General features: G+C 35.6%; 1 pseudogene; it reads left to right on the forward strand.

The window, feature by feature from the left end:
• Window positions 1–21,445: 21,445 nt before the first annotated feature.
• Window positions 21,446–22,960, forward strand: LOC114310912 (MDIS1-interacting receptor like kinase 2 pseudogene; annotated as a pseudogene).
• The last annotated feature ends 2,053 nt before the right edge of the window (window positions 22,961–25,013 follow it).

The following is a 25,013-nucleotide window of genomic DNA, read 5'->3' on the forward strand; positions in this document are numbered from 1 at the left end:
CGAGCTGACCGGGCAACTCGATCCCCGTCATAATCAGCGAAGTGGTAATCTTGAAAGTATTAACATCACAAACTTCTCTGCAAGGCATAATTCGGGTTGGATTCGCATCTAAAAACTCATAACCTCACTGAAATAAAAAGTGCGAAAGCAAGTACAACTGAAAGGAGTTTTGTCAACCGGGATTGCCAAGAATAAAAACCTAACAAAGTCTTTGGGACTTTTGTACCTTCTTATGTTTTGTCCGAACATGTTTTGTAAGTTCTGTATACATAATTTTGGTGACGTGTGACTACTATATATATGACGTTACTCTTATCTATCTAAGTTTTAAATTTATGTCCCATATATTCCTACACAGCTCAATGGACTATGCATATTTTCTATATTTGCTTCTGCAGCCCCTTACTATGTCATGATCTGTTTATAGGCCTTTGGAAATCCAAGGATTACTGGCCGATTACGACGCTAAACTTATAGGGACGAGTTTGGGTCGTGACACAAATATTATCGCAGCAACTCAATAATGCAAAAAGTAAGTACATCAAATAAAAAGTTTCGATCAATTTTTATTATATGCTGATTACTAACAAATGACATAATAAATTATGTAACTTTATAATTTCATGAAAGTGACCATGCAAACACTTATAAGTATAGATTTATAAATATCGTGAAAACATATATCGATCGATATATTAAGATGCAATATCATTCTATTTTTTAAAAAAATTATTCTATATTTTCTACATAAATGAAAATATACTAATAACTAATATTATATTTTTCATCATGCAAGATATTCGTGGCAAATGAAACGAGACTCCACAACTCTCGATGTATAAAAATATATTACATATTGATATTAATACATTCTTACACCAATAATATACAAATAATATGCAATAGTGAGTTCAATGAATTTGTATTATGAGATGAACTATTAAACAAAATTGTGTCATTGTGCAATTAATTTCATACCTTCAATTGTATTATAGATACGAATTATGAAAAATTGAAGTGAAAAATTGAAAGAAAAAAATTTGTGTAACATTATATCACTACAAAAAATTAAAGTTTTAGAGACCAAAATTTATGGACAAAATTATATTTTATGGACCAAATAATTTTGTTGCGAAAATTGATGTTATTATATTTTTAGTAACAAAAATTAGACATTAGTGATGAATTATTATCCTTTTGAGACCAAATTTTTTGTCTCAAAAGATAGACTATTTTGAGACCAAATTATTTTGTCTCTAAAATCTATTTATTAGTGACATTTTCAAAATTTTGTCGCTAAAAGTCTTGTTTTGAACTTTTCGGGATGACCTTTTCGGGATGACCTTTTCGGGATGACCTTTTAGCGACTATTCTCGTGACGATAGAAATTGGTCCTTAAATGTTTTTTGCAACAAAATTTTTACCTCTAGAGGCCAAAATATTTAGTCTCTAAAACTCTTATTTGTTGTAATGTATATTTAAAGGACTTGCTTATTGCTTATTGCTTATTGTTTATTGTTTAAGATAAGATTGTGATCTCAACAATCTACTTATAAATTAATATTTATATTTATAAAAAAATTTATTTATCATTTAAATTCTTCAACTGCATATATATTCATTACTTTAGTTATATTTTAAGTACAAATCAATTTATTCATACAAATTTCTATACTTTGTATATATAACATATATTAATTTAAGAGACAAGTATAATTATAATATTTAACAATCAATAAAAAAACACGTGCATCAACATACTTGCCAATAACTAGTATTTTATAAGAATTTCATTGATATGTAATTTTCTCAATAATTTATGCATGGCGGGGGGGTTGGAGCAAGACATAAAGGCATCCTCATTAAACGCGGTAAAGTTGATTTTTAGCTAAACTAGCGATATAAATTTTAAAAAATTAGGACCATCAATCTCGCTGCAAGCACGTCAAATTTTATGAGTGTTATAATGTCTCGCTACAATAAATGAGATACTGTTCATTGCTACAACAAGTGGATTAGTGTTACCGGATGTCCGTCTAAATGTCTGGCCGGTCAATCGGTCAACGACAATTTTATTTTTTTTAAAAAAAAATTGTTTGGCTGGCAGCTCATCAATTTAATAAAAAAAGAAAAAAATAATAAATACATAAAAAAATAATATTTTAATAAGATTAAGTTAAAATAGTAATTTTGATTTTAATAACTAGTTAAAATAATAAAATAACTTTTTAAATTCTAATTTAACTAAAAATTTGAAAAGATTAGTGTGAATGCTCTAAGCCAATTGTAGAAAAGTCAGTCCGTTGTATATACGTTCACCTGCTAGACTTATGAATAGACAGATAGACCCAGAGGAGACCCTGATAATAATTGAAGGGCACCAGAGATTACAAATTTACAGTGTGAACCTTCCTTGGGAATACATCATGAAAGAAAGTGGACTAGCTTTTCTCTTGTTCACTTTCTCTTCGGGGTAAATTACATTGACATATCTTGTGATTTGGTTTAATTATATTTTATTTTTTGATAATTTGAAAATTATATTTTTATTCTTATAGTTAATTGTTTAATTTTATAAATTTTATTATCTATATAAAATGTAACAATTCTTAATTAAAAAATAAAAAAACTTATATTGAAAAAAAAAAAGTAAAGCAAAGAAAAGAGAAAAAAAATGATGTAATGTAAAGTAAGAAAAGAAAGAGTGCGTGAGTTCAAAATCTTCATTTCGTCTAAATAATGACAATGCTAAGGGAGTTAGTGTAATTTCTCAAACGTCAATGGTAATATGTATTAAACCCAAACATCAAGGGAGGTAAGTGTAATTTATCCTTTTTAATTAGATTATTAAATTCACATAAAAAATTAAAAGGAATTTATGAATAAGTTGTGTAAAATTATATATTAGTGAAGAAGGATTTTAAAAAAGAGAAGTTTGCAATATTTCATTTGGTTTATTTTTTCAAACTTTGTTTTGAATTTTTTGATTTTTTTTTATTATCATTGACACTGTTTTTTTTAATAACCCTTTTATTTTCTTTTTAGATTCACTTAATTTAATAATAATTTTTATTTTTTAATTTTACTTTTAGATTTAGATTCACTTAATCTAAATACGCTTAGAAAATAATTTGTTGTCTATTCTTTTTAGAAAAAAAATATTGATATTAAATAATAATAATAATAATAATATAATAATAATAATAAAAAATCAGTACATGTTCAAATTTATAAATATTTTTATCAGTATTTTATTTTTTAATTCTATTTAGATTATTAGATATTAGATATTCATGTAAAAATATAATTTAAATATAAAATATAAAGAAATTTCAGTATCTTTAGTCACCAAAATTGAGAAAATACGAAAAATAAACAACAAAAATATGAAAAATTAAAAACTGAAAAATAAATTTAAAAAAGAAACTAACGAAAGTAGTTCTTATTTAAAATTTTGACATCATATTTTGGTTATTAAATTACCATGTCAAATATTATAGTTTAGAAATCTAATCTAAACAAAAAGAAAGTGTATAAAGATAACCTGCAAATTTTTGAGATGCAGCACAAATCTCTGTTTTAAAAACGTATGTGCTTTCCTCTGTCTAATTTGAATTGATGCATACAATTTTAAGATTCAACAAAAATTATTCACACTGATTTAATCTATGATGGATAATTGTAAATATTATGTGTATCAGTATAGAACCAGATACAGAAAATAAGAAAGAGTAACTATTTTTTGTTCTTCAATCATTGTCAATGTAAAAAATAAGGGGACTTACATGTAGGTCCTAATAGGTGGACTTATTGTCCAATAGGCCATGTGAGAATTAATAACATTTTTCATCAAACGCTATTAAAAAAGTCACTGTTATTTTCATTGACAGTTTGAAAATTTTGTCACAAAAAATGTCACTAATTATAAATTTTAACAGCAGTTTTAAAAAATCGTTCCAAAAAAAAGGTCATTAATTTTTAACTTTCAGCTATAGTTTGAAAAATTTATCACAGAAAAACGTCACTAATTATAAGTTTTAGTAACAACTTATAAAATCCATGATAAAAAAGTCACTAATTGTCAGTTTTTAGCAATATATGCAAAAAATCGTCACAAAATTATTTTTAATGATGATTTTATTATATAAGACTTGATAAGAATTAAGTTTAACTATTAGGACCTATTGGTAGTTTAGACGATTTTTTATTTTATTTTTATTTTTTTATAAGAAGGAGATGGTTTGTTTATGTGTGTGTGTATATATAGGGCTCTTTGAAGTAAATATATTATTTTTGAGTGTTCAACTCCAAAAATAAAAAGATAATTGATTTATATAAGACTTTTCATGACTTTTAGAAAACATAGTAGATTTGAGAGGGTAAGTTAAAATTTAAAAAAAAAAAAATAGAAAACATAATAGGCTCTTCACACTTTTAAAATAAAATAGTAGGTTTACAGACTAAAAAAAAAAATGAATTTAATTATTAATATTTATAATATTTATCATTGATTTGTTTTTTTTTTTTTTAAATGCACTGACTTGTAATTCTGCCTAAATTTTTTTGTTTTTGACAACACATCACCATGTGTTTGTGATGGGTCAGAATTAATCTAAATGGTATGAAAATATAAAAATAAATAATATAAAATATAAATTTTAGTGTAATGAAAATCACAATATTATTTTATTATTTATATAATTAATGGATTATAAAACTTTAAAACAACTAAATTTATAAAGTTTAAAAAAAAAAATCATACAAAATTCTACTCCAACCCCAAAGACGGGCACACATAACTATCACATTAATTTGGACATGTTGCATTCCATTTTATTAAAGTACGCTCATCCATCCACATCTTCGAAATTTTCATGCCTCACTCTCTGTTAATCTTTTCTTTCTTCATTCTCATTTCTCGTATTTATATTTTTTAATAAGGTAAATTATTTGCGTGGTTAGTATGCGTATAAAGGCTTTAAAATAAACAATTTCTGAATTGTTAAAAAAAGAACCTAACTCGTTATTAGAAGATCCCAACCTTCCTGGCAATGGGCAGACAAGACTGAAATTCTAAAATAATTACCACTCCTAAATTCACACATAATGGCGTGATAGGAGTTGTAGCATAGGTGTTTGATTTATATATGAATCAACAATTGATATATAGCGATTTATATCATTGAAGGTAAATTTATGAGTGAGATTTTAAAATTCACAAGTTTTTTCCACCAAAAAATGGGCAACCAACCATCCGGAGTACCAAACGACCCATATGCCTCCCCGTATCACCAGAATTATTATCCTCACCGCTCACCAAAACCAATTATCAGACAACCAGAACATTGAATTCATGTAAATCATTTTTTGCGGTTCTCAAGATCTAGGGATGGCAATGGAAGTTAATGAGGTGTATATTAATTCTCCATTCCCTTTCTTTTATAATTATTTTTTCTCATTCTCCATTCTCCATGGGTACTACCCTCCTCATTTCCTAATGAGTTTGGATATTCCCCAACCCAACTTTTTTTTTTTTTTTTTTTTTTTTTTTTTTTTTTTTTTTTAAGATTCACAACCAAAGCTAAATATACATTCAATCTTTTTTTTTAAAATTTTTTTTTTTTTTGGTAAGATTCACAACCAAAGCTAAATATACATTCAATCTCTTTTTTATTTATTTATTTTTATTTTTTTTCACAACCAAAGCTAAATATACATTCAATTTTATTTTATTTTGTTTGGCTCAATAATAAAATCAAACACACATTAATTAACATTGTCACATTATTCTTGTCAAATTTTATGTATATCTAGAATTTTTTAAATTTATTTCGAAAAATTTAATCTTAACCAAAGCTAAATATACATTCAAGTTTTTAATTTTTTTAAGATTCACAACTAAACCTAAATATACATTCAATCTTATTTTATTTTATTTAGCTCAACAACAAAATCAAATACACATTAATTAACATTATCACATTATTCTTGTCAAATTTTATGTATATCTAGAATTTTTTAAATTTATTTAGAAAAATTCTATTCCTACAAAAAAAAATCCATCTTCCTTTTTATTTTATTTTTTTAATTTTATGTATCTCATTCTCCTCTCTATTATTTAATCTTCGATAATCTGAAGGTGAGTTATTACTCTCGTTTCTATCTTCTTCTTCTTCTTCTTTTAAAAATTTTTATCTACATTTATAGAATGAATTTTCTAGTTTCAACATCTTCTGCAATTGTTTTATTGGATTTTTCTCTAATTTGATGGTAACCTTAGATTGAATTTCTCAATTTTTATCTTAATTAACAATCACCTTAATTAAAATTTTGTACATTTTTGCCTTCAATTTTCATGTTTTGGTTATGATTAATTACGCGTTTTTAATCGATAGTCACAATCTTGTCACCGCTAGATTGTCGTCATCGCAAATCGCTGTTGCTGTAGTGAGAGGATGAGAGAGGGTGAGAATTATAACTCTAATTGTCAACAGAGTAGGGATGACAATGGATAACCTAACATGTGGGTATCCATGGAGACCTAACCCAAATACTTGGGTTTCCCTTTTTTTCTTGTCCGTCGGGTAGGGTAAGTGATATTCTTTAAATCTCAACCGGGGATGGATAGCCACTAATTTTTTCATATTTTTTTTAGGTACATCGAAAAATAATTTCTCCATATGTTTTCACTACTCTATTGACAATTAGAGTTCTAATTCTCACTCTCTCTCATCCTCTTACTACAGTAACGGCGATTTGCGATGACGATAATCTAGCGGTGACAAGATTGTGACTATCGATCAAAAATGCGCAATTAATCATAACCAAAACATGGAAATTGAAGACAAAAATGTACAAAATTTTAATTAAGGTGATTGCTAGTTAAGATGAAAATTGAGAAATTCAATCTAAGGTTACCATCAAATCAGAGAGAAATCGAATAAAACAATTGCAGGAGATATTGAAACTAGAAAATTCATTCTATAAATGTAAATAAATTTTTTTTTAAAAAGAAGAAGAAGAAGATGGAAACGAGAGTAATAACTCACCTTCAGATTATCGAAGATCAAATAATAGAGAGAAAAAGGAGATACATAAAATAAAAAAAATAAAATAAAAAAGAAGATGGAATTTTTTTGTAGGAATAGAATTTTTCTAAATAAATTTAAAAAATTCTAGATATACATAAAATTTGACAAGAATAATGTGACAATGTTAGTTAATGTGTATTTGATTTTTTTTGTTGATCTAAATAAAATAAAACAAAATAAGATTGAATATATATTTAGTTTTGGTTGTGAATCTTAAAAAAAAAATGGTTGTGAATCTTAAAAAAAAAAAAAAAAAAAAGATTGAATATATTTAGCTTTTGGTTGTGAATCTTAAAAATAAAAAATAAAAATAAAAATTTGGTTGTGAACCTTAAAAAGAAAAAGAAAAAAGATTGAATGTATATTTAGCTTTGGTTGTAAAAAAAAAAAAAAAAAAAAAAAAAAAAAAAAAAAAAACATATGGGGAAATTAGTGGGTACCCATCCCCGACTCATCCCTTGTTCATATTTAAAGAATATCACTTACCTTACCCGACGGATAAGAAAAAAGGAGAAAACCCATGTATTTGGGTTGGGTCTCCATAGACACCCACAGGGTAGGTTATCCATTGCCATTCCGAGGTGAAAGCTCTACTCGACAGCCGTTGGTGGGGAAATATTTCTTCAAGATACCACTGTGAGTTCACAACCATCACTTGCAATGAAGAAGGAAGTGTCATTGGGATTGACCTCACCAGAGTCATCCTTGATGATTTGAATTGGTCTTCCTTGCCAAATCTCCAACGTCTTGTTTTCAGGTATTCTAACCTCACAGGAGTCATCCCTGATGAAATTGGTACTCTGTCACGCCTCACCTACCTTGATCTCTCCTATAATAATCTCATTCAAAGTTTCCTACCTATTACCCTAGGTAACCTCACTCAACTAACCCACCTCGACATTTCTGGTTGTTAATATATTAATGCATAAATATACTAATGTATAATATATTAATGTATGTATAATATATTAATGTATATAACACAGACATACAACTAAGATAGGATTCCTGTTTTCGATCGGTCAATCTGCTTTCGGTCCTTTTTTCATAAATATGTTTTGTGTCATGATGATGTTTGTATAGAAGCTCCTATATAATGGAGACTCTCCTTATGGTTTCTGATATATTGAAATACAAAGATTAATCTCTCAATATCCCCCTCTCAACTTATTTTACATGGTATCAGAGCTTCAAATATATAGCTCATTAACCAGAAAAATTCACATTTTCTGGTAGTTATCTTTGTTTCATCATTGATCAAATCTTTTTTGTTCTCAAAAATTTTCGCACTACCTACCAACGTGCTCGGAATCTTCTCATGATTCCAATGCCACCAACGGCATCCTCAGATCTTCTTTAACGGGCCCTCACGCGTCGCATTTGTCGCCGGCGTGTTACCCACTTCCGCCTTCGACGTCTCACGCGCTACACGTGTCCACAGCCGCTTAAGCTGTCTCTCCCCGCACGCGTAACTCGCTCACGCCGCTCTAGTCGCTCATGCTGCTCTAGCCAATAGCGCAAGCCGCTTGCTGCAGCTGCCTTCGCCTTCAGCTCTCGCCACTCGCACAGCGCCTTTGCCTTCGGCTCCAGCCGGTTCAGCTCAAACTGGCTCAGCATCTTCCCCAGGCCGGTTCAGCCCTATTTTTGGACTTTTCTGGTCGGTTCAGACCGGTTCCCCGCTAATTTTGACCTTCTGAATTCACAAGTATCCTCGGTTTTTTCAGCTTCTACTTTGATCGTACTGTTTTTCCATCATGGATCGTCCGGACTCCTCTAACCACCCTATTTGCATTGTCCTTGATGGGACTAATTATGTCTTATGGGCACAAGCCATGTCTGGCTTCCTCAAAGGAAAGAAACTTTAGCGCATCATCACTGGGGATGTGTGCAAACCCATCCAAGAGACCGCGGAATCCGCTGCCAAATATGTTAACCGATTGGAGGATCGGGATAGTAAAACCTATCAGATCATCACTTGGCTTCGTAATACTTCTACTACATCTATCAGCCTTCAGTTTGGTCGGTTCCAACTTGACTCTGTTTCCACTCCGGCAAAGGCCATCTGGGATGTTTTAAAAGAACGCTATCAGACTACTGGCGTTGCTCACCAATATCAGCTTCTGAGTCATCTTCACCGAATGCGCCAAGATACAACTTAGACTATTAATGATTTCCTCTCCCAAATGTATTCTGTTTGGGATCAGCTCGCTCTTTCTGTACCTCCATGGCCTCATACTGACGATGATGCCTTGTTTACTACTTACCGTGACCAATAGCGCTTGGTTCAGTTTCTAATGGCTCTCACTCCCCATTTTGAGCCAGTACGCGCATCTCTCCTTCAGCGCACTCCTTTACCCACTCTTGAGCAAGCAATTTCTGAACTACGTTCAGAGGAAACCAGGTTTGGTACTCTCCATCCGCACCCTGTGGACTCTGTTCTTGCTACTCCCCAGATTCAGAGTTCCTTCACCACCTTCACCACAGAGGTCAATTGCTTGCAACTACTGTCAAAACCGCAGTCTTCCATGGACTCATCTTCTGGTTAATTGTCCAGTTCACTTTTGTCGGTTTTGCAACAAAACTGGCCCTGGTCATCTCCAGCAAGATTGCTCTGCAATCCCGCTGTAGACACCCCATTTTTGACCGACCTTAAGACTCAGATGTCACCGATTGAGTGCTTGGTGATGTTGCATGATGTGCTCGTTCAGAAGTTTCAGAGTCACGGCCGTGAGCCCTACCTCCGGACTTCCGAACCCTCTTCTGTGCCTTGTCTCGGTTTGCGAACCAGACTCGGTTTTCTCTGTTTCTTTTCCTAAGGAAAGGGAGAGGTCCCGTAGACCGTCTCTCAATGTCCGTAGGCTACATTTGGTGGCCGTAGGCCATTCTGCCCATTTCGGAGTCCGGTTCCCGATTTTCGGGGCCGTTGGCCGTGTGCCTCGGTTCGGGACCGCTTAACCATCTCCTATTGCTCTGATTTTTGGCATACTTCCTATTTGCTCCCTTTTGAGGGACAATGGGGTCTGAGAAACCCACTTTGTGGCCGAATGCCACTTTCGGTGCTTAACAGCCCATTTTCGGGATCCCGAACTGCGTGTTTTGGTCCCCGAGCATTTGTTTTGCAACGCTTTTCGTTCATTTTTGGCAGGTACCACTGTTTTATCACAGGGAAGGTCACTGAAGGACGGGAGGCTAGTAATTGTTGCAGCAGCCAGTTATCTCTCCTCCGGAGCCTCCCGGCGCCCGTTTTTCCAACTTCCGGGCTAATGTTGAACACCTTGGAGTTAATGTTGCCAACTTTGAACCACATATCTGTGATCTACACACATGAGAGGCCACTAAAAGTTGGTGGCCGGCCATTAAGGTCACCTGACCCTTTTGACCCCTTTCTTCCGGGCTAATGTTGAACCCCTTGGACCCTTTTTCTTGAACTTTGAACCACATATCTGTGATCTACACACATGAGAGGCCCCTAAAAGTTCATGACCGGCCAATAATTCAACTTGACCCTTTTGACCCCCTCTTTCCAAGCCAATGTTGAACCCCTTAGACCCACTTTCTTGGAATTTTAACCACATGGTTGTGTTGTACACACATAGGAGTACCTCCCCAGTAGCTGGCCGGCCAGAAAATCACATTGACCCTTTTGACCCCTAGCCGGCCGGCTAGGGGGTGTGGCCGGCCGGCCACCTCCAACAAAAGTAATGGGTCGGCCTGCTTCCTTGCACTGTGCACTTTACAGCTGTGGGGCAATATCCCCCAGATATTATCTGTATCCGGGGGATATTTTGTGGGGGAGTTTTGCTCTCATTCTCCCCCACCTTTACACCCCCTTTTGAACCCTTTTAACCAGCTGGTGGCCTCACTTACAAGGGTTAGAAAAACTCTCCTTCAAACTTCCATAGCCAACTCCATCTCCATCCTTCTCAATTCTTCAAAAAACCCTAAGCCCCTAACCATCATTCCTTCTACACCACCAAGCTCTACCACCACCATCTCATTTCCAGCAACAAGGAAGGATTCTTGAAGGCTAAAGAAGCTGCAAATCCATCCAAGAAGCAACAAAAGTTTGATTCTTCAAGGGTAAGTAATACTTTTACCCTTTTGAACCTTTTTCTTGATCTATTTCTAAGCCCCACTTCTTTTTGGTTTCAAGCTCCGGCCCTAACTGAAAAGGGCTATATTTTGAGCTCATCTTCACTTCTCATTAAGGGCTCAACCCTGTTTGAGCCCTCCATAATATACTTGCTTCATTGATCATCTTGTATGTCATGATTTTGCATGCTATTTTTGGCCCATGAGAAATCTGTTTTTGAGCATGTTATAAACTGATATAAGGCTTATTTTGAGCCCCTATTCAACATTGGAGAAGGGCTCAACATTGTTTGGTGCTTCCATGTGTCACTTGTAGTTATATCCCCTATTTGGCCCCATTTTTGCATAAATTGGCACCCCCCTTTGCTTCTGTTTTTGGCCCTTGGTCCGAACTAAAAGTGGCCTTATTTTGGCCTATAATTCATGTTTCATTCACACGTTTTTTCTATTTGGTGATTATTTTATATACTTCATGTTATAGCACCTTTTGAGCCTTGTCTTGCATCACATTTTTGGCATATTTGTATACTGATTTGAGGTCTGCCATATACTGTAAATGTTCATATTTTTGGTCCATCTTCCGTGTTGTAGAAGGAAATTTTTCAGTTTGGGTTTTTCTTATACCACTTGCTTCATTACCCATCTTTTGGCCCCTATTCTTGCATGCTATTTTTCCCCTACCTATACTTGCTGTTTGGCCATGTTTATAACTGTGAAAGTGCATCTTTTGGGACTTTCTAGCTTCTGTCTTTGCATTGCATGTCCATATTGTGCATGTTTGGCATAGCTATAGGCCATTTCGGGTGCCTAATGTTGCATTTCGGGACATTTCCTTGCATTTCATGTCATTTCGCTTCATTTCGGGACTGTTTTCCCCCATATTTTAGTGCTGAAATTCCATTAGTATGCTTGCATATCATTTTTGCCATATTTCATCACATTTTTGCATCGCCTCGGTTTGCGTGCCAGTGTGCACGCATTTCGAGGCACTTCATTTTCTGCCATCGGCATCTTATGTGAGTGTGGCTGAGGCTCTCTCATGTTAGTATAAGTCCATGTTGTATTTTCCATGTCATTCGCATCGCTTTTGCATCGCCTCGGTTTGCATGCCAGTGTGCACGCATTTCGAGGCACTTCATTTTCTGCCATCGGCATCTTATGTGAGTGTGGCTGAGGCTCTCTCATGTTAGTATAAGTCCATGTTGTATTTTCCATGTCATTCGCATCGCTTTTGCATCACCTCGGTTTGCGTGCCAGTGTGCACGCATTTCGAGGCACTTCATTTTCTGCCATCGGCATCTTATGTGAGTGTGGCTGAGGTTCTCTCATGTTAGTATAAGTCCATGTTGTATTTTCCATGTCATTCGCATCGCTTTTGCATTGCCTCGGTTTGCGTGCCCGCATGCACGTATTTCAAGACATACATCATTGCCTCGGTTTGCGTGCCCGCGTGCACGCATTTCGAGACATACATCATTGCCTCGGTTTGCGTGCCCGCGTGCATGCATTTCAAGACACATATCGTTGCCTCGGTTTACGTGCCCGCGTGCACGCATTTCGAGACATATATCGTTGCCTCGGTTTGCGTGCCCGCGTGCACGCATTTTTAGACACATATCGTTGCCTCAGTTTGCGTGCCCGCGTGCACGCATTTCGAGACACATATCATTGCCTCGATTTGCGTGCCCGCGTGCACGCATTTCGAGGCACCTCATTTTCCATAGCATTGTACATGTTAGGATTGTATCCTAGTTGCATTTCATGCGTTTCATGCATTATCGCATCGTGTTCGGGATAGGAGTTAGCCTGGGCGCGGGAAACGAGGTACATTTCGTACTCCGAGTGACGGAATGTGTCTCAATTCCTCAGTCACCGACACTCCGGATTATCCATGATGGAGTTAGGTTTTAGCTGTAGTTTCATGTGCATTCATCTTATATTGAGTTGTGCATTTCGACTCCTCGGCCATCATGCCTCGGTATGCGTGATTGGTGGCACGAGGATCGAGACATGCATATATCTGTGCAAATACATTGCTATGCCCCTTTCCTACTCTCTGTTACAGCAAAACCAGGAATCAGTAACTTTTTGGGGCTTGGCACGCATTTCAAGAACAGATGTAAACAGAGGCTAATTGGGGCATTCCGGTGGATTTCCGTGCAAGACAATCCGGACATGCATCATCCATCAGAAGCAAGGCAGTCCCTGGCTTGCACGCCAGTTTTACTTGCTTTCTTAGTTAACTCATTAATTAATTAGAATTCTGTAATATTTCGGACTGTAATATTCTTTTATTTTGGGACTGTAATATTGGGACTGTATATTTATTCGGACCCTCTGCGCGGGGGCACAACTGTAATAAGTGTGCGTGAGTGGGATGTATGTCTTCCAACCTCACGTCTTTCTCCCTTTTATTTATCCGCTTATGATGGTTAGATTAGGGCATATTTAAATTAGCATACAGTATGACAGCATGTTTGCATCATTCATCTGTATTGCATGCACCGGGCTCGGCGCATCATACTAACTGCATTGTACTTTCAATTCCAAATTGAATACATGTTAGCTGTAGCATTCCATATGCCATTTTAGAATAGCCGAGCCTGCTATAGTTGCATTTTGCATGTGTTGCATTAGGCATTTATGTATAATTAGGATCATGCATGATTTCTAATGAGTTTCTATTTTGGCTTGGAGTACTCGGTAAGCTTTATGCTTTAGCATCCTTGCATGCGTGTGAATGCTGCCATGAATAACATGCTTACCATGAGGCTATGTGCTTATCTGATATACCTGCCTGAATGCCTGTGGGTGAAGGTTGGATTATCTGAATTGGAATAAATCATCAAATGTTTCAAGCCTACCTGCGGGTAGCAAACCATTTTCAAAAAACAAACATGAAATGTTTCGTTCCAATTCAGGCGACCCGGTCTATATTTGTATGCTGTGAGCATCACATAGTAACCTAGGCTAATAACCGGAATAAGAACTCACAATGTTTTCAAAAATAGATATCATGGTTAGTAGAGGCCGGTCTATGACTGGGCGAGCGGGGGTGCTCACGAGGTGACCTTCCCCAATCGTACCCAAGTTCCCGAGCCGAGGCAACTTTGCTGATGACGGACACGTGGCCTTTTGGCACCGAGTCAGGGTTTCCTAAATTTCCCAAAATAAAATATTTAGGTGGCGACTTTGTATCTGGCAAAGCAGTCCATGTTTGGCACTTCTTTCAAAAAAATCTGTTTTCTAAAAACGATTTGCCGGATTTGGACTCTTTGGTTCAGATTAGGAACCGTGACTACAAAGTCGAGTCCGAGCTGTAGCGAGGTCCCCCGCGGGCTTGTTACACCCGCCAGTGCCTCTCGCAATGGTCCTTCCACCGGGAATTTTCACGCGGCAACTCTCACCGTTCTGGGACTCAGTTTAAACCGATGTCTGTTCATCACACTGCTGCTGCTGCCTCAGAGGATTTACCTTTCTCTGTCCCTATAGACCCTTCCACTCTACTCTTCTCTCAAACAGATGTCAAAGCCATGTTCTAATAATTTCTCTCCACTTCTGGTACTCCTCCATCTACTGCTTTGTCTGTCACCTCAGGTAACACTTCCTGGTACTTTGACTCCACTAGTTGTAATCACATGACCTTTGACCCTACTATTTTTACTACTCTCTCTTCTAATCCTCATGTTCCTTCTATCCATACTATTGATGGGTCTCTTCTGTCCGTAAGTCATGTTGGTTCTATTTCCACCTCGCACTTATCTTTATCCCATGTATATCTTATGTCTTCTCTTACTTTAAATCTTATCTCTATTAGTCAATTATGTGAGTATGGTCTAACTGTTACCTTTTCCCATACTGGTTGTTTGGTGCAGGACCCTCGGATGGGCCGGACTCTTAGGGTAGGTCGTAAGCATGGACGTCTCTATGAACTCATCCATTTTCATGTTCCGGATTCTTCTCATATCACAACTCCTACCACTGCTCCTCTGTTATCTCATTTTCAGCTTTGGCACTGTCGTTTAGGTCATCTTTCTGTTGGTCGATTAAAGTCTTTAATTTCTAGTGGCCATTTAGGTCCTGTAAGTTCTGATACTTTAGATTGTTTGTCTTGTCAACTTACCAAACAACCTGCTTTATCGTTTAATAAAAGTGAGTCTGTTTCTCTTGCACCATTTGATCTCATCCATTCTGATATTTGGGACCCCTCTCCTACTCCTACTATGGGAGGCGCACTCTATTTTGTTGTTTTTATAGATGATTTTTCCCGTTTTACATGGTTGTTTCTTATAAAAAATCGCTCTGAGCTCAAACAACTTTATTACAATTTTGCTACAATGGTTAAAACCCAATTTTCTAAAACTATTAAGCTTTTTCACTCAGACAATGCCATGGAATATAAAGATTTTGACTTTCTTTCCTTTCTTCAGAGTCATGGTATTCAACCTCATCGTTCCTGTCCAGGTACGTCTCAACAAAATGGATGTTCTGAACGGAAACATCGACATATTCTCGACACTACTCGAGCTCTCCTTCTCTCTTCCTCTTGTCTAGAAAATTTTTGGAAAGAAGCAGCTCTCACTGCTGCTTATACTATCAATTGTATCCCTACACCTGTCATTCATAATCACACTCCCTATGAGCGTTTGCATGGCGCCCGTCCCCCTTACACCAACCTTAGGGTCTTTGGATCTGCTTGTTTTGTTCTTCTCTAACCTCATAAACGTACCAAACTTGAACCCTGTTTCCGCCTTTGTTGCTTCTTGGGGTATAGTATTGAACATAAGGGATATCGTTGTTAGGATCCTCTCTCCTAGCGCCTTCATATCTCTCGTTATGTGGTCTTTTGGGAACACAAAATGTTTTTTTTTTCTCTCTCTCTCTCTCTCTCTCTCTCTCTCTCTTCGTTCCCTCACCCTCTCTGTTTTTTACTAACTCTTCCACAGATCTGTTTTCTGATGAGCTTACTCCACCGCCCCTTTCGGCCTCTCTTGAGACCGCCTTGCTTATTGGTCTTTCCCACGCACCTGCTTGCTCTGATGGTCCTGCTCTTGCTCCCTCGGGATCCTCACCTCCTGTTGAGTCTCTTCTTCTGGCTCTTCTTCCCTCTGCTCGTCCACACCGGGTAACCCAACCTTTTACTCGTCTTTGTGACTTTATTGTTGGTTCTACTGCTTTTTTTTACTTATGAACCTACCTCCTATCTTGAGGCTCACTCTAATCCTCTTTGGTAGCATACTATGATTGATAAATTGCACGCTTTAGACAAAACTCATACTTGGGACATTGTTGATCTTCCTTCTGGCAAAACTGCCATTGGCTGCAAATGGGTATACAAAATCAAGACTTGTTCTGATGGATCTATTGAGCGCTACAAAGCCCGCCTTGTTGCTAAAGGCTTCAACCAAGAATATGGTATTGTCTATGAGGAGACCTTTGCTCCTATTGCTCGTCTCACCTCTGTTTGCAGCTTGATTGCTGTTGCTACCACCTGACAATGGGATCTTTATCAACTGGACATGAAAAATGATTTCCTTAATGGTGTTCTTCCCAAGGAGGTCTACATGCAACCTCCCCCTGTGTCTACTTATCCACCTCATAAAGTCTGCAAACTTCAGCGTGCTTTATATGGTCTCAAACAAGCTCCGCGCGCTTGGTTTGCCAAGTTCAGCTCTACTATTCATGAATGTGGTTTCATCTTCAATTCTTATGATACTGCTCGTTTTATCCGGAAAACAGCTCAAGGGACCACCCTGCTTCTGCTTTATGTAGATGACATGATTATCACTGGTGATGATATTGATGGTATTCTTCGCCTTAAACAGTTTCTTAGCCATCATTTCGAGATGAAAGACCTTGGTCCTCTCAACTACTTCTTGGGTCTTGAAATCTTCCATGATTCCACGGGTTCTTTTCTCTCTCAGGCTAAGTATACCTCTGATCTTCTCACTCGCGCTAGTCTTACGGATTGCAAGACTGCCTCCACTCCCCTGGAGCCTCAGAGTCGTCTTACACCTCCTGATGGCACTCTTCTCTCTGATACTACCCTATATCATCAGCTGGTTGGCAGTCTTGTCTATCTCACTGTTACTCGTCCTGATATTGCCTATGCCGCTCATATTGTCATCCAGTTTATGTCGGCTTCTCGTACCCCTCATTATGCTGCATTAGTTTGTATCCTTCGCTATCTCAAAGGCACCTTGTTTCATGGTCTTCATTATTCCCCCCGCTCCTCTCTCCAATATCGTGCTTTCTCCGATGCTGATTGGGTTGTGGATCCTACTGACCGCCGCTCTACTACCGGGTTCTGCTTTTTCTTGGGTGATTCTCTTATTTCTTGGCGCAGCAAGAAACAATCTCTTACTGCTTGTTCCAGTACCAAGGCCGAATACCGTGCTCTTGCTGATACTACTCAGGAGCTTCTCTGGCTTCGTTGGCTTCTTACTGACATGGGTTTTACCCCCTCTGGCGTTACTGCACTCTTTTCTGACAATCAAAGTGCTCTTCAAATTGCTCACAATGATGTTTTTCATGATCGCACCAAGCACATTGAGATTGACTGCCATTTTATTTGCCATCACGTCAATCGTGGTACTGTCCATCTCCATCCAATCTTCTCTATTGATCAAATTGATGATATCTTCACCAAAGCTCATTCTCTTGGCCGCTTCGTTGAACTTGTCTCCAAACTCTAGGTGGTTGATGTTTGTCCTCCTTAAGTTTGAGGGGAGCTGTTAATATATAACATGGACATACAGCTAAGATAGGATTCCTGCTTTCGGTCCGTCAGTCTACTTTCGGTCCCTTTTTCATAAATATGTTTTTTGTCATGATGATGTTTGTACAGAAGCTCCTATATAATGGAGACTCTCCTTATGGTTTCTGATATATTGAAATACAGAGATTACTCTTTCAATATCCCTCTCTCAACTTATTTTACACTGGTAATTACATCAATGGTTCCATTCCTATAGAACTGGAAACTCTGAAAAATTTGGTAGTTTTGGATACAAGTAAAAACAACCTCATCGGTTCAATCCCTTCATGTATCAGTCAGTTAACCAATTTGACCTCTCTACATCTCCATTCAAATTAACTTAGCGGTTCCATACCTTTGCAAATAGGGAGCCTAATGAACCTGATTGAAATGAATATGGGACTTAACAACCTTCAAGGTTTAATTCCTCCAGATATAGAAAATTTGGCGCATTTGATTCTCTTGGACCTTAGCCACAACCTTCTCACAGGTCAGATCCTATCATCTCTATGTCAATTGATGAAACTCATCTCTCTTTATCTGTATGCAAATTAGATCGACAGAACAATTCCTCCTGAACTTGGGGATTTGCCCAGACTTGGTGATCTTGATTTGTCATCGAACCAACTTTCTGGCCACATACCAAACTTCCAAATTAAAAATGCAATTCAGTATTTAGAACTTTCATAGAATCAGCTCAGCAGGACTCTCCCAAAGAAGCTAGAACAACTTGGCTATTTGAAGCACCTAGGATTGAGTAACAACTATTCGAGTGGAACAATACCAACTGGATTAGCATCTTTGCCAAGGTTTGTATACTTAAATCTCTCCCACAATGATCTATCTGGTGAAATCCCCAATGGTCTTTGCTTCTCCGTATGGTGGCGATCTGTTGACTTGTCACACAATGCTCTTGAGAGTCCAATACCACGTAGATCTCAAGATGCACGTCTGGAGAATAAAGAACTCATGCTTAATCTCCTCATTTGCCTTCCCTACATCGCAATTTTTCTCACCTTAGTTGTATTTATGTTCTTTTATTGGGTTAAGGCTAAAAACAACCAAAGTGTGCAAAGAGTGATTAAGAATGGGGATATGTGCTCAATCTGGAATTATGATGGAAAAATTGCATACGATGACATCATTGCAGCAACAAATGCTTTTGATATTAGATATTGTATGGGAACGGGTGGTTATGGCAGCGTCTACAGAGCACAATTTCCAAATGGCAAGGTATTTGCATTGAAGAAACTTCATCGTTTTGAAGCTGAGGATCCAGCTTTTGACAAGAGTTTCAAGAATGAGGTGCAAATGTTGACTAAAGTAAGACATCGAAACATAGTAAAGCTTTATGGGTTCTATTTGCACAACAGATACATGTTCCTCGTATATGAGTATTTGGAAAGGAGAAGCTTATTTTATGCCCTAAGCATTGATGCTGAAGCTGTTAAATTAGAATGGATTAGGAGAATAAACATTGTCAAAGAAACAACCCATGCTTTGTCCTAAATGCATCATGATTGCAATCCACCAATTGTTCATCGAGACATAACAAGTACCAACATTCTCTTGAACTCAAGAGTTCACTGCTTTTGTCTCTGACTTTGGTACAGCTAGAATGGTACATCCTTATTCATCAAATGTAACCATAATGGCAAGCACTATTGGATATGTTACCCTAGGTAGCCAAACTATATTTTCCAAAGTATATCTTATTTATATATACACAAGGTTCAATGTGTGAAAATCCCAGATAGTGTATGGTTTATTCTAGTTTTTTATTCAGTTTAGTGAATATTTATTTTGTGCAGAACTAGCCTACACAATGGTTGCAATTGAGAAGTTCGATGTTTATAGCTTTGGAATGGTGGCGCTAGAAACGATCATGGGAAGGCATCCAAACGAACTCCTCTCATTACTGGCATCGACCTCTGCTCAAAATATAATGTTAAATGATGTATTAGACCCGCGTCTTTTGCCTCCAGTTGATCCACTAGTTGCAGGGAATGTTGTCCTTGTTGTTGCACTGGTATTCGCATGCTTGCATTCTAAACCAAGATCTCGACCAACAATGCTACACATTTCTCAAAAGCTTATCCCTCACAGCAACATGAGGCCTCTAGCTACACTTCTTCATTCAATTTCACTATGTGAGTTACGGAATCAAGAAATGGATTTTGTCCAATAAGCTAATAAAGTAAAAATGATGAATAATGATTTAGAGGATGGCTAGTATCAATTGTTATAACCATTATGTATATGTATATAAACATTGTTATATCAAAGTTAATAATTAATTTTAATTTTGTGATTTGTTATATATTGCTGAACTCTTTCATTGATTACGTGGCTACCATCTTAAGCATAAATGTGTCCATTATTTATGCCTCTTCTCTCTCAGGTATGAGGTCTCCCTCTTTTTCCCTCTTCTATTTAGACTTGAATAAATGAACAAAGCAGTAGAAAGGACTTCCATCATTCTCCTCTTTATTGGAGGGAGATCTGTAAAGAATCTATTTGGGATTGTTTTTGTTCTTTTTGTGAAAAGAGATCTTTCAACAAGTGATTTGGGATCTTTTTGAGAACACTTAAAAAACCTGATGACTTTGCAAGCCTTTATGCATTAGCCTCATTTGTAATATCTGAGACAATTCCTGAGTAAAACAAATAACTGTCCTATCTTAGAATTGGGAACTGAATAATTATACTTACCGAAGACTTTGAATTTTTTAAACTAGCAGTCTGTTTTCAAATGAAATGTTGGTATATGGATATGATTGAACAGTCTCAGATGCACTGAGTGGATTATTTTATTTTATTTTTTTGACAATAGATAGAGAGAATTTACTATTAAATCATTGAAATACATTAAACTGAACATTAAAAAATCACCACAAATTCAAGACCTTAAAAATTAGAAGAAATCTACTCCCAAAAAGGTACTAAACTTTTTTGTAATGTATGTTGTGAGATTTTGTGATGAAGTTACGAATATTGAATTTATGATGTAGATTCTAAAGTTAGGAATGAAAATATTATGACACTTTATCATATGTAAGAACATCCATCCCCAAGACATGCATATTAAGACTACAACAGCTACCCAGGGAGTAAAACTCAATTTGTCACAACAATTTAGCCCCGTTTGTAATCTCTGAGACAATTCTTGAGTTTCCAAGAACAAAGGCTTGAAACATATTTAAAAAAGAAAAAAGAAAAAAAAAATACACATAAAAGAAAAGAGACTGAGTCTCATCAATTCAATCACTCAAGTCACGATTTCACATTCAGGAATGTAGAAGGAAGGTTCATATATTTGTGGTCACTTTATATCTATATATACATGTATTTTATTTGTCATCACAATGACTATTCTGGCCTGACTCTCCTTGTGCTTGGGTCAAGATTGTGAGTGACACCAATATTTTAGAAAGATACTAGAGCTTCGATCCAAGGATGCATATTTAGAAAATCCATACATTCATTCAATTATGAGTACAATAATATGTTGTCTGATGTTTGTTTTGTTGTACTCATAGCCGTACGCATAACAACTATTATTACTTCAGCCATAGTTTTCCTTATCTTACTTGCATTTGCATGCTTTCATCGTCGTGAGACCCAAAAAAACCAAACTGAGGCAAACACAATAAAAAATGGGGATATTTGCTCAATATGGAATTACAATGGAAGAATTGCATATGAAGACATCATCAAGGCAACAAATGACTTTGACATCAAATATTGTATTGGAACTGGCGGTTATGGTAGCGTATACAGAGCTCAGTTGCCAAATGAAAAAATAGTTGCCTTGAAGAAACTCCATCGTTTCAAAGCAGAGGAACCAGCTTTTGACAAGAGTTTTAGAAATGAGGTGCAAATGTTAACTAATATACGGCACCGAAACATACTGAATCTTTATGGGTTCTGTTTGCACAACAAATGCATGTTCCTGGTGTATGAGTACATGGAAAGGGGAAGCTTGTTTTATGCCCTAAGAACGGATGTCGAAGCTGTTGAATTAGGATGGACTCGAAGGGTAAACATCATTAAAGCAATAGCTCATGCTCTATCCTACTTGCATCATGATTGCACACCTCCTATTGTTCATCGAGACATATCTAGGAACAACATTCTATTGAACTCTGAATTGGAGACTTTTGTCTCTGACTTTGGCACTGCTAGATTGCTATATCCAGATGCATTGAATCAAACAACAATTGCAGGCACTTACGGATATATTGTCCCAAGTAGCAAAATAATACTTTTTTCTTTTATACGTATTTATGCTTTCAAATAAAGAGGGAAAAATAATCTAAAATGTTTAAATATTTTAGTGATTATCAATTTTTTTTTTTTCAAACTCAATTATTGATGATAGATTCAACATTTCAAAGAATCACACTTCATTAATTTCATAAAGGAGAAAGTGAAGTCTATGATTTTTTTATTATTAATTTTTTGTTTTTGCATAACTTACCTATACTATGTTGTGACTGAAAAGTGTGATGCTTATAGCTTTGGGGTGGTAGCACTAGAAACAATCATGGGATGGCATCCAGGAGAACTCCTCTCATCATTGGATCACGATCTGCTCCAAACATAATGCTAACTGATGTCTCAGACCCGCGCCTTCTGCCTCCAACTAATCCAGTGGTTGTAGGGAACATTGTTCTATTTGCTATGATGGCATTTGCATGTGTGCATTCTGAGTCAAGATCTCGCCCAACAATGCAATGCGTATCTCAAGAGTTTCTTTCTCGAATGAAGACTTCAATTACAGCTCTTCATGCAATTTCACTCCCCATAAAAGAAAAATGTCTATTTAGAAATGTTGAGTATCATATTTTCTTCGGGACCTTGTTGTTACAACTATTATGTATGAGGATTGTTATATATTATCAAACATCAATTGTTATTTTTTTAAAATATTTTTTTAAAATATGTTTTCCGTGCAGCAATCCCAAGCCACAGAAAAGAATGTTCCCCTCTAGATCTTGTAGAATTTGAGTTCTGGTAATCTCTCATATTTGAACAAGATGCAACAATCTCGCATACATCCATATTAACAACTCTGATTTTTACTACAATTGGTATGCTTCCACCACATTTCATAACAGAACACAACACACAACCCAGTTACATGGGTGTGGGACACCTCATGTGATAGGGTGATCGATTTCTGTATTCATAAACTTTTACTATGAAAAAGAACATAAATGAAAAATAAATAAATTGATGCATACATGAACTCAATATTTTAGTTGTCACGTTATTATGAGTGAATTTAGGAGTGATATTTTAAAATTTCAGTGTTGTCTACTATTTCTAGCATATGGGTTGACCCCAGCTCGTTCGACTTCCATTGCCATGAAGGTTGAGATCTTCTAATAACTAGTTAGGATCATTTTTAACAATTTAGAAATTGATTGTTTTTAAGCCGTTATATATATACTAAATTGATACAAAAGATGAATTATAATAATCTCGAGAATAATTTAGCTCATTAAAAAATACAAATACAAGAAATGAGAATGAAGAAAGAAAAGATCAAGAGGGAGCGAGTCATGAAAATTTCGAAGATGTGGATGGATGAGTTGCTTTAATAAAATGAAATGCAAGTTGTCCAAATTATTGCGCCGTTTATGTGTGGGTTGGGATAAGATTTTCTATGGATTTTTTTGGGTTCAAATTTTTAGTTTTAAATTAAGTTAAAATGTAACTTATCAAAAATTAATGTGATGGTTAGTGTGCCAACTATCATGTATTGACTCACTGATAATGTGAGTTTTACATCAAACATCTTGCAATTCATATTGCATCACTTGGGTTGGATTCTTGAATATAATGCAAGCACGGATACGCAGTACCACTCGTGGAGCCGACTTCTCAAAATTATCTGGTCTTTTAAAAATTTTATAGTAGTGTTGTGTACACCCAATTGAATAGATACATAGCTCAAAAAAATAAGAATAGAGGCCTATCTTGGGAAGTAGATTTTTTTTTTTTTGACTTATTGGTTTTTTTTGAAAAAATATACAAAAAAGTAGAGAGGTGTTATGATCTCAAATAAGCCAATAAGCCAATAAATTGATTTTTTTTTTTTTTTTTTTTTTTGCCTTCCCAAAAGGGGCCAGAGTGAATTACACTGATCTCCCATCACAAACACATGGGCTCCATTCATTTTAGTTTTTGAAAAGAGTTTTGAATTGTATTTTGAAAAATAAGTTGTTGAAAAGAGTTTTGAAAATTAAAAATTGGTTTGTTTATGAGTTTTGAAAATAATTTTAGGATAATTTGTAGTTTTATTTTTTATTTTTATTTTTTTGTAGTTGAATAAATAGGTGTGAGAGAGAAAAAAAAATTTATTTACTTATTTATTTATTAATAAAAAAAGGAGAGAGAAGAGAAAATTAATAATTTAAAAAAATTATTAATAAAATATGTTTTTTAATTTTTTAATCTAAATATTAATTTAAAAATTAAATCAAACGTTGCCATGATGTTGGGACTGTTTGTTAAAGCTTTTGGAGTGATTATAGCTTATTTTGATTTTGTAGTCTGTGTCAAACTGTTTGGTACAACTTCTACTTATAACTTATTAGCTAAAAATAGTTTAAATAAATTAAAAAAAAATGATTATTTAAAAGGTGAGATAAGGATACTTTTTTTTGAACTAAGATAAGGATACAACTTCTATTTTTTTATTATCAACTTTTAATTTCAAAAAAAATTCTACCAAACAAGCCGTTGTCAAAAAAGTAAATAGTATACGTGGCATAGGGATTGAAGTGAGTACGATTTAAGTCGTCAATTGTGGAAAAGTCATTCCGTTATTGATACGTTGCTCGACTTCTGAATAGATAGTTAGCCCCAGTACTAGTATATAGGAGACCTTTCATAAAAATTGAAGTGCATGCAAGCTGAAAAGAACACAGACATTACTGTGTACCTTCCCTGGGCATACATCACGATAGAAAGTGGACTAGCTTTTCTCTTGTTCACTTTGGCGGATTTTAAAGTAGGAAAAAAGTTTTTTATTTTTTATTTTTTTATTTTAATGTACAAAAAAA

Source organism: Camellia sinensis, chromosome 1 (genome assembly GCF_055761805.1).
Source record: "Camellia sinensis isolate YWXY chromosome 1, ASM5576180v1, whole genome shotgun sequence".
In the NCBI taxonomy this organism is placed as follows: Eukaryota; Viridiplantae; Streptophyta; class Magnoliopsida; order Ericales; family Theaceae; genus Camellia; species Camellia sinensis.